We start from the raw sequence: 12129 nt of genomic DNA, 5'->3' as shown, positions 1-12129 counted from the left end.
CCCATCTTAAGCGAAATGCACGCTTCATCCTGTCGTCTGCTCTGGCTCTAATCTCGAGTGTTTACTTTTTGCAAACCTTGTGAGCGCGCAAACCCAAACGCTGTGACCTCGCGCCAAATGTTTTTATTGGTTTATTAAGTACAAACAGGCGAGTTATGAAAAATTGAGTGCGAGGGATATGTTCAATCACACAAAAAGATTTTGGAATGAGATGGCCAACTGTTGTAGCGTTTAGTCCACTGTCTATAAATAGCCTAATTTAGAGATCACTTTTTTATTTATTTTAACCGACAACTTTGATCGGTTAACGTTGATACGGTCAACCATCGGTCAAACGTTCATCGGTAAACATCCCTAGGCAGGTGTTAACTTTACCAACAGTCTTGCTTTAAAAAAAGGTTCTAAATAAAATAAAAATGTAGCCCATACTACCTTTATTTGTTTTGTATATCATTTCAAACTGCATTTCCACATTACAATTTTGTATAGACTATTCATAAACTGAATTAATAGAAAGGTTGCTATATCGTTATCGGGATATCAAATGAGCTATATCGGGATATGAAATTTTGGCCATATCGCCCAGCCCTACCAAATAGTGCTATTTTCATGATTTATCATTTTTTTATGTGGTTCAGATACAATAATATTTTGAGTTTCTATTTAATAAACAAATGTACAAATAAATAAAAAATCTCATTTTTTATTTTAATAAACTCAAAATTTTAAGGCAAACAGGTTACTTACTTTTTTAAGTTAAACCAACATTTTTTTTACAGTGTATATATATATAATTGTATTATTATATATATATATATATTTAAATTAGCAACATTTACATCATCATTCACTCTTTCAAAACATGTTTTTGTCTTACCCTGATAGCCTGTGTGTTATATAGACCTGACGGGATGGTTTTCATGGGGAACTGCATAAATATGTCACTTGCCTGTGTCCCATCCTATACGTAAATAGCGAAAAGTGTCTTTGGCTATTTTGACTTGCACTGATAAAAACAACTTGTAAGATTTACTTGATAAAATCTTTGTAACAATTTGCACTCAGTTTTTCTAAGTAAAATTTACTGCTGCGATATCAAGTACAACTTACTTGCCAATATCAAGTAAAATGTACTTAACTATAAATGTAACATTTGCAAAGACATTAAGTAAATGTTACTTAATTATATTTAACTTAGCATGTTGTATTTATTAAAGGTAATCAAGTAAATTTTATAAATCTGTATTATTTACTCTTATGAAGTAATTAAGTAGATTTTATAATGTTTGTCCATTTGACATTTTGAATTACTTAGTTGAATTAATTTATATTACTCACTATTATTATGTAAATGTTGCTATTTTAAACCAAATAAATGTAATAATTTTCTCTGCATCAAATACATTTATCACAAATCACACATAAATACAATAAAGTTGAACAGTTTATTATATCAAAATTTACAATTAACCATTAAATCAGTAATGTTCACATCAACTGATTAAGTAGTTAAGGTACATTCATTATAATTTACAATAACTGTAGAATTAACCATGTATGGTTCAACTAAACATCAGCAGCCAACAGTGGCATAACTAACATTAAAGGGTTAGTTCAGCCAAATATGAAATGTATCACATTTGAGTCCAAAAATAACAAAAACTACGACTTTATTCAGCATTGTCTTCTCTTCCGTGTTTGTGTTCAATCCTCAAATAAAGATTCAAACGGTGAAGAGAAGCCAATGCTGAATAAAGTCGTAGTTTTTGTTATTTTTGGACCCAAATGTATTTTGGATGCTTCAAGAGACTCTAATTAACCCACTGATGTCTCATATGGACTACTGTGATGATGTTTTTATTCCCTTTCTGGACATGGACAGTATAGTGTGCATACACTTGCATACGCTCTCAGACTAAATATAAAATATCTTAAACTGTGTGTGAAGATGAACGGAGGTCTTACGGGTGTGGAGCGACATTTGGGAGAGGAGTTAATGTCAGACATTTCATTTTAGACTGAACTGAACTAACTTAACCCTTTAATGACGAGCACATGCATAGTCCAGCTGAAATAGAATGGTCACTTTTCCTTAATGCTCATTCATCGACTGGATCCTCTCGATCAGCTCCATCTTAAGGATATGTTCAGCGGCAACACTGCGACTGTCCTCCTGCATACAGTTTGTAAGAAAGAAAGAACACAATTCCATTTAAGAAATAGAATTACATTTATAACATTACATTTTATTTTCATTAAAAAGGTGACCGGACCTTCATGTCGTTAGCTCACTAAAATAGAATTGCTGACATTCATGCACTTGTTGCTAACGTTATACATCAATGCTTATTTGGTATCAGAGTTCACCTGTCATCCAAACTTTCCTTCTTTAGTGCAGAGTGCACACTAATGCTTTGATATAATAATTGCTGTGAAATTTTCAGTGGATATAAAAACATCTAACTTAGACACTTAAAAAAAATGCTAACATTAGCTAGAGGACACACACACAGGCAGCCAGCACTTAATCACGGCCAGCTAACATTAAATTATTTTGAAGTTAACCAGACAGGGTGACTTTTTCTACAAGAACGTGGCTAACTACATTTAATCCCCTCTATCTTTGACTAAACACCAGTCTCAACTTTATAGAAGTGGATAAAGCTTTAGCTTTAGCTACCGTTATTGTGATTAAAACTCACTTTTAGTCAATTTTAAACCGTAACGTCTATGCAATAATCAAACCATCAAAACGAAGTACATCGTTATCACAAATCTAAAATAGAAAAGTCAGAACTTACCCAGAATAAGTCAGCCATGTAAAAGCGACATCCCAAACCGACCGTCTCTGCCACTGAACCGGGATCTTTTTGAGCAACAACAAAAACGGGGCGGGCAGATTCAAACACACTTTGCTTTTCAGATTAAAATTTACTTAGTATTTTTAGGTGAATGTGCTGTGACTATAAAACATTAAATACTATTTGTAAATATATGGTAAAATGTACTCTTTCTTCTCAGTTAATTTATTACATTAATAAATTGTGTAAATTTTACATGAAATATATAGTTCCAACTTAATCTTGATTTTACAATGTATAAATTACATGAATTAATGTAATAGATTTTACAATACCACAAAGTCATTTTTTTCAGTGTGTGTATGGTATGGGGGTGGCATAGGTTAGTTGTCACATCGAGCGGGAATGGTTGACATGGAACACACTAAATCTCCAACCTCCAGGGAATTACCAATTTTAAAAAAAGGAGTGTGCTAGCAAAAAGAGAATGCGACAAAGCCCATAAAACAAGAATTAACATGAGATGGTGATGAACTGAGGGATTTTAATATTTGATGAGTAAAGCAAGGTACACACACTGTGCGATTTATAACAGTCTTTTACGACTGTTCCTTGTTAGACTATACGAACATGATCCCTCTGTAAGCCATGTCACTGTTAGATCTTAGTTGTCATTAATGTCAGACTGTACGATAGGTGAGGCGCGCTAAAACGGACTCGCAAGAAATCTCGTCCAGTGTATTATATCATCCATGAATGATGCGTTTGGTGACAGTGAGCTGCATTACACACATGATTGAAATAGTGGCTACAAAGAAATCTCTAGTGCTCATTTTGGTCATAGTTTGTATTTAAAAACGAAAATAATTTGACGGTTGTCGTAGGAGAAGTCACACTGCAGGACTGTGCCAAATCTTCTGACACTGCCAGAATTTTCTCTGAGGTAAAATTTGATGGCAGCGGTCATTAATCGGCTGCCGGTGAACAAGTCAGACTAACGATCAAAGACTTCAGATTTTAACCAAGGATCAGAGGAATCTTCTTTCCTTTCCATCGAAACTGGTTATATTTCGTGCAAATCTATTCTTATAATCAGACGAGTGGGCAAGTAGTATTTCAATCATAATAGTTTTGTTTACGCTACCAGCAAAATGTGTCGCCGTATCTTCTCTTTACGTTTTACTATTTCCACATTTTAGACTAGCAGTTATCAAACTTATTACAACAACATGGAAGGTATGGCAATTATTTCAGTCGACCACTACCACACACAGTAATGGAGAGCCTTGTAATGCTTCTCACTAATCTTGTTACGGAGGATTTCATCCCCATCAGACCAGAAGTGTGAAGACACTGACACCCAGCAGCGTGAGTCTAACTAAACAAAGCTATAACACACCCTTAGAGCACTCTTCCCTATAGATCATGGGATTACTTCTTTCATTTTTCCATTTGCCATTTTCCATTTCTGTTTTATTTAGATGAAGTTGAAATTACTTGGCTTCTGATATCTCTAGCCTATGAGGAGGATTAGTTTAGCCTGCTGCGTGGCCTAATCAAAAGCCAGGCAAAACCGTGATGTTTGCCAAAGGAAAAATAAGATCTGTGCAATGGAAGGCTTTATTGTTGATAGGGAGGAAAAATAATTGCTCATCACACACTGTTAAATGCTTCGCCTGTTCACTTAGAAATCTGATTTAAAGTGACTATGGGTGGGAGCAGAAGTGTGTAACTTTCTTCCTTCTCAAGTCTTGATGGTTCCTCGATGTGACAGGATTGAAGTTGCTCTGATGTCTCGCCAGACGTTAGAGAACTGCGAGGGAGTGAAAGCGCTAATCCCGTCTGTGGGGTTTTCACAGATAAATTGGCTCAGATCCAGCTCATTCACGTACTGTCCTGCTCAGCTTTATGAAGAGCTACCACCCCTTGAATTAGAATGAACCTCAAGGTGTTTACCACTCTGGCATTAATGCAGAGCACCCAGCAGAGTTTAATCTCACATAAATTAAACATTCAAATAAAGGTCTCCTCACAGAGCATGCCTCCAGGTGAGAGCAAATATTAAAATGGAAATTTTTTTAAGGATAAGAAGTTTTAACATTGTCCCTCCCTACTGTGATCCTGTCAAGTTAACTTGCTGTGTGTGTGTGTGTGTGTGTGTGTGTGTGTGTGTGTGTGTGTGTGTGTGTGTGTGTGTGTGTGTGTGTGTGTGTGTGTGTGTGTGTGTGTGTGTGTGTGTGTGTGTGTGTGTGTGTGTGTGTGTGTGTGTGTGTGTGTGTGTGGCCCCATCCACACGAAGCCAGAGCTTTTCGTATTCCATCTTTTTTTTCTCCTCGTTTCAAGAAATATATGCGTCCACATGAGAGCAATGAAAAACGACTCAAAACGTTGTAGTATGTATGCCAGGCCAGTGTGTGGCGCTGTAATTCTGCCACAGAAATACACTAAAAATGGAGAAGAAGAGTTGTGTTTAGAAGGGGTACAGCAGTGGTTGGAGGTGAGGCAAAATCTCACAATAAAATAACAATATACATTTGCTACTGAACAAATGTGTTTTATTAATGCCTACACCTACCCCAACCCAAAACATACCTTACAATAATGTAAATATGGTAATTAAATGACGTGATATTGATGTGCGCATGCCCAGTGCCCGTAGTTGTATCCCTTAACTCTTTCACCATGCTGGACGTAGTGTAATCACATCACTGTTTCACAAAATATACGGATTTCATACACAAGAAAACGGAAGATTGTCGTTTTCAGATTTATCCACTCTGGGACCCGGTTTCAAAAAATATCGGATTCATGCTTCCAAAACACCGGATCCGTGTGGACGGGACGCTGATACGGTACAAAATTTATATACAGTTAAAAGCGTCTCCGTGTAGATGGGGCCTGTGTGTGTGTGTGTGTGTGTGTGTGTGTGTGTGTGTGTGTGTGTGTGTGTGTGTGTGTGTGTGTGTGTGTGTGTGTGTGTGTGTGTGTGTGTGTATTGTTTATATTACATTGCGGGGACCAAATGTAAATGTATTTATAAACATAATAAATGTTGTGAAAAGATAAAAATTCTATATTTTTCAATATAAAAAATGAATATTATTTAACTTTTTGAAATTCACAGGCCTGCTGACAGGCTTCCATTTTGGTAGCCCATCTGGAAAACACATAGCCCCAAGACTACTGTTACATATAAAAAAGATGTTTTACTCACATAAATGTATTGCACCATTCCTGTCAGATCCAATATAGTAGGCACAGGATTGTGTTTTAATCTCAATATCTGCAAATCCAGCATCGACCTGAGACTTGTTTACAAACGTTTCCACAGTGAAATGAAGCAAACACATGTACATATCTTCCCTACGTGAGCTTGAACTTCATTAAAAATAAATGAAGTATCCCACATTCCGAATATTATGATCCAAAGGAAGCATATGCAGCGACTTGCTATCTTCTTTATGCAGCGATCTTGCTATCTTCTTTGTGCAGCGATCTTGCTATCTTCTTTGGCATGTTTATTGCTGCTGGCTAGTGCGATCTGAACAGCTCTATGAGTCAGTGGGCGGGGCTACTGAATTAGACGTGCTTATTATTCTGTAGAGGCAGTGTTTTGTCAGTCGATGACGTCAAGGTGTGGCATATTCAGTGATCTATCGTTTTCTGGGCCAGACATTTGTAATATCCACAAGAAGTCGTCATGACCAGCTTTCTAAGTGGGCAAAGAATGCGTGGGAGCACTTTAAAAATGAGAGTGACGGGGCAAAATGCAAGTATTGCAATGCAGTGCTTACCGCATTTTTCAGGCTATAAGTCGCTCCGGAGTATGAGTCGCATCAGTCAAAAAATGCATCCTGAAGAGGAAAATAACAAGTCGCACTGGACTATAAGTCGCATTAGGGCAGAAGCAGAGCGGGAGCTGTGCGCGCTGTGCATAATGGATCAGAAGAAAGAAAGTTTGAAGTGAGAAACTTGTAAATGACTAGAGAAAAGCAGAGGTTACTTTAACTGTAATGAATAAAACAAAAAAGCTAATCGCGGACTGAAAGCAAGATGGCCAGAGCTGAAGGGACGAGTCCACAGATGCTTGAACTCTCTGCCGGGAGAGGCTCATCAGCCGCGCGAGTCAAACGCTGTGTGAATCATTCTCGGCTGCATATTTTACTACATGCCCTAATCGTGCAGGCACCCTCGCGGCCACTTGCATTGCTCGTGAACTGGAGCGCATCTCATCCTAATTTAACGAAACTCAGCGTACGCCTCACAGACATGAAATATATCTTAAGAAAGCTTGAAATGTCTTTTAACAATTTAAAACGAAAAGAAATAGGCTACTCTCTGTGCATTTCTCACTTTAGGCGCGTTCACTACGGAGATGGCGGTCTTCAAATGAATAAACTAAAAATAACCCTGACACACACTATGGTTAACCGAGTATTAACCGCTAAGGGCCTCGGTTAACGGTTAATGAAAAACTTGAAAACGTGCAGCCCTAATATAAATGCAGCCTTGGTGAGCATAAGAGGCTTTGCAGCAAACCCCGAACTATTGATTATATTTATTGATTATATTGTTTTATTATTATTTTATATGCCCTTAAACAAATCCTAACTTAACCCTCACAGAAACCGTTTTGCATTTTAGTTAAAACATGATTTAATATGTTTATCAATCTATTATATACTCTTACTCATCACTTCCTTTCTATAATTGTTTTTCTTTCTCCTCGACAGATCTCTGTTCACTCACCAGCTCTGGTCTGTAGGTAGAAGGGGTTATTAACAGTCTCCAGCTCTGCTCCAAGCACAGTGTGGCTTTGTTCAGTCAGCCCTCCCTCTGCCCTCCATCAGCTTTTTCACTGTGTAAACAGGCTTTTTTTATCAGGATGGGGCTGCACTAGAATCCCTCACTTCAAATTACTGGGCATGCGCTTATGCTGGTTAATTGTGTTTTCCTACTGTTGGACAAACAACCTTTGGCTCTTGATTGCGGTCCAGAAGCTTGGGCTAGTTGCTTCAGAGTGATATTGTCGTCAACAATACAGTTTCTTCAAAGAGAAACTATGTGAATCAACTGTTTGGTGCAGTATTATATTTCTTGAAATGTTATACCTGAGAATTTTTCTGTTATTTTTTACATTCATTACAAATCATGCAACGCAAGGGATGTCCCAGGATGTCCTGGCCATAATTTTGCCCATAGTCCATCATAGCCTCCTAATCATCCCTATCCTGACAAGCCAGACCCACATCAAGATGTTTGGTCTGGAAACTCACCATAGACAAGGCTCAATCTGAGGGGCGGGATAAACGGTGGTCTTTCAAACTCCCTCTGCACGCGATAGGATAGCGCTACACCAACCAGAGCAACGACGGTGAAACAGAGCTTGTTGATAGATTAAAAGGGGGGTGAAACACTCAGTTTCAGTCAATCTCATGTCAATCTTGAGTACCTATAGAGTAGTATTGCATCCTTCATATCTCCAAAAAGTCTTTAGTTTTATTATATTTATAAAAGAAATATGGGCTGTACCGAGTCTTTCCGGGAAAAAACGAGCGCCTGGAGGCGTATCGTGTGGGCGGAGCTAAAAAATGACAATCGCGAACAAAGCGGTGACGTCCTCAAGTGTGGAGAAACTCATGGCTATCCAGCTCAGCTAATACAGATAATGATCCAGAATCATTCGGAGGCTGAAATAAATTGAACTGGAGAAACAGCAACACAGGACGTCCGTCTCTGTGGTATGTACTGTATTTAGTGCCCTGTCAACATTTGTGTGTGTTTACTCGCAGTGTATGAGGACATGATTCGGTTTATGGACTATTGTATTCGACTAAACCTTAGCAGTAGCAAGCAAAACGGTTTTGCACGTCAGACTAGTGTAACGTTATAATTTACATAGAACAACAATAGAGTCCGTTAGCGCATTTGAATGACGAAGCACGGGATCGTGTCGTTTACTGATGTTTACTCACACGACGAGCCAACAGCATAGACATTTGAAGCAGTTTTACTCACCGGCTGCTTCCAAAGCAGGACCGAACCTTTATCGCTGGGACCGTTCCGTCAAAAACACACTTCTTGGAGTGTGGAGATCCACTTTGTGATGCAACTGAAGCGATGTTGTGAAGATTCCCGTCATTTCTGCGTTCAAATCGGTTCAAATGCAGCGCTGCCTTCCCGGAATGCTGTGCTGAAGCGTTGAAGTCACCCATAGGAATAAAGTGGAGCGCGGCACCTGGATCGACTAGATCTGCACGTGAGAGAGTTTTTACGGGCGTGCATTTCCTCTCACTCTAGTCACGCGCACGTGCACCTTACCGGGAGAGGAGCCCGTACGGCCCATACAAGGACCTTCCGATCTATTAACGTCAAGCCGAGCCATACTCGAAAAAAACTCTCCGAAACTTGTGAGAAACCGGAAGGAGTATTTTTAACACAGAAATACTCCATCAAACGTCCAACATTAGTTTTTGAAACTTTGTCTATGTTTAGGATAGGAATCCAAGTCTTAAACAGTGTAAAAGGCTCATTATGCATGAAACAGCATTTCACCCCCCCATTAAACATTCACCGTATCCGGTTGGCTAAACTCCGAACACATCTTCCCTTTTTAAAAATGACTTTAGTGCCGTTCTTTGTTCTTTTCTCAGAGAAAAGCTCAACTCCAAGTCTTCCAGAATCGCAGTCAAAGCTGATTCGAAAGACCGCCGCCGTTCGCCAGTTTCTGTGTTTACTAGAAGCACGCAAACGCAACTCGGCCATCATTATGGCCCCGCCCACCGACTCTATACACGATGTGATTGGCCTGTCCAGATTGAGAGGAATGCAGCTCAGAAGGGTATTGAGAGTTCCAAGACAACACTTGCGGGCAGATTAAATTTGCTGCCGCTAGGGTGCGTCTAGATTTCTAGGCTAAATCATCCCCATATATATCGGTTGGCTTTATGATGATATCGTCCATCGGCAACACCCTAAACCACATTAAACACTGATAGTACCGAACAAAGAACTGAAGAAAACACAGGGCTTGAATACATGGGGAGTGTAATCAAGAATTTAACGCAACAGTTGTGGGAACTAGTTCACAACCAGGGAAACAAACTAGAGAACTATGGCAGGCAAAAAAGGGAACATAAACCGACTACACGTTACAGGTGTATCTCTAATTAAATAAACAAGATGCTATTGTCTGCCATTGTACTGTTACTAACTGTCTGTTACTCTGGGTCATTATTTCCAAGAACTCAAACTATTCTTGGAAGACATTGTGACAGGATTGTGACTGTATTCAGTGACATAATGAGTTTTAAAGAAAGATACTAAATTCAGTAACAGAATCAGAGCAGCAACATGTAGTGAACAGTCTGCTTTACAGTTTTAACATTTAAATAGATAGAAATAGATTCTATCTGAAGTATTCAAAATAGCTTTTACAGTATTTCTCTGACAGAATTTGAGTGAAAGTAGTACAGGAGATACCCAAATATTGCACCAGCTCATTTATGGCCTGCTTGTAATGACACATGGGAAGTGTGCCTATTTCACTCAGCTTAAATAAAACCTGAAATAACTGAGTGTGAGAGAGAAAGAGATTGAAAGATTGAAATATTACATCTGCTGCAGGTGATGCTATTAGGAGTTTTGTGGTGGTGATTCATTTGCAAGCTTTACATTTTATTTCAGTTTTTAATCGCTTTTTCTCTCTTTGAATACAGTAGTGTTCTTGTTCAGCTGATCATGGACTGGATTCCCAGGGAATACTCCAATAGACATAATGTATACATCATCATTCAATTTTCATAACATTTTTCAATGTTTTTGAAAGAAGTCTCTTATGTTCACACATTTATTTGATCATATATAGTCAAAACAGTTAATGTTTTATTGTATATTTCAAAATGTAATTTATTCCTGTAATGGCAAAGCTGAAATGTCAGCAGCCATTGCTCCAGTCTTTAGTGTCACGTCACATATGCTGATTTGCTGATTTGGTTCTCTGAAAAAATAAAATACAATTATTATCAAAGTTAAAAAAATATTATGCTGCTTAATATTTTTATGCAAAGTAACTGGGATTAAAAAAAAATCAGTATTCTTTTGTGATAATATAAATGTCACAATTTCACCCTGTTTGGACTTTTTCAGTTTGCAGTGTTTCCTTAAGTTCGTGTGTGTGTGTGTCCTTTAGTTTGTCAGGTATTGTTAATGTGTACGCCTTGGTTGTTTCTCTTCTCTCTGTATTTGGATTAACTTGTGGATGTTTTTTTTTTAAGACTTCATTGTCCTTTACAATGAAGTGTGTGTACTTAACAACTTTGGCAGTACAAGTCTTTACTAGCTTGTTAATCAATTGAATTCCTTTCATAAAAAAAACAAAAAAATCTTTCTGACCCCTCAAACTTTTGAAATGTTGTGCCCGTTGATTGCACTGTAAGCAAATTTGAATAAAAATAAATGAAAATAACAAAAATGTAGAGGCTACCATGAAAACACACTCCGGTTTAAAAGGTTTTTCCAATATAGCATGCCTGACAAGGATGGGGTCTGTGTTCTTCAACTGAATTTGACAGTCTGCTTTAGCACCACTGAAGCATAGGATGGCAAGAGCTTTCAGAAGGTTGTTTAACTGCTCTGAAAACCTTTGGGTCTGACCATATGATTCCAGAATCCGCATAACCCACTACCGCAATAAAACTGGGTTATACATTAGAGGTTCCAAACCACCCAGGCCTCAAACCGCTCTGCCCTTAAATGGTCTGGAAGGAAGTAGTCAAGTACTAAAGCAGTGACCACCAGATTTCCCTAGATAGTGTGCATTAATGCCAGCTACTAACTAACTGGCCTTGCATAAATGGATTACATTAAAACTGCACATAAATAAGTATTACTATACACAATGATAGTGTGAGCATTTACAAATAATTTCAAAGAGTTAATATATTCAGACTATTTTCCCCCTTATTAGTGGGTATAAACCATGCTGTGTCATCAGAATTTCCACAAATTGCTAAACCGTTTCATTAATTAATCTTGACAAGTGCGAAGTCTGCATGATTTACAAAAGGTTGTAAATTTGCATTCACAGCACATTTGATGCTTGTCTTTTGTGTGGGATTGTTGCCCTGATGATTATACTGTAATAGACTTTCAGTTTAATCGCAGTGGGGTACTTCTGATCTGAGGTGTTGTTGCCATGGAAACCTCAACATTCTTACACCCTCCGGGCAAAGTCGGCTAGTAGTGGATTCTTACAAGTTCTTTAGAGTTTAAGGTTTGTGGCAAGTATAGTTCACCTGGATTATGTAATTTTAATGTTTTATTTTGT

The 12129-nt window shown here is 38.1% G+C and overlaps 1 protein-coding gene and 1 long non-coding RNA gene across 2 annotated transcripts in view; one reads left to right on the top strand and one right to left on the bottom strand.

Moving 5' to 3' along the window:
• si:dkey-220k22.1 (multiple epidermal growth factor-like domains protein 9) overlaps positions 1-12129 on the top strand; it is a 99704-nt gene that overhangs the window by 43097 nt on the left and 44478 nt on the right. The window lies entirely within an intron of this gene.
• Positions 1432-2853, bottom strand: LOC137071096 (uncharacterized). The gene is made up of 2 exons (XR_010904386.1): positions 2802-2853; positions 1432-2173 (listed from the first exon to the last, which is right to left on the bottom strand). It is a non-coding gene; the product is annotated as an uncharacterized lncRNA (long non-coding RNA).

Source organism: Pseudorasbora parva, chromosome 3 (assembly GCF_024679245.1).
Source record: "Pseudorasbora parva isolate DD20220531a chromosome 3, ASM2467924v1, whole genome shotgun sequence".
NCBI classification, from domain to species: Eukaryota; Metazoa; Chordata; class Actinopteri; order Cypriniformes; family Gobionidae; genus Pseudorasbora; species Pseudorasbora parva.
The sequence above is the reverse complement of the archived record's forward strand: the minus strand, read 5'-3'. Positions and strand labels throughout refer to the sequence as shown.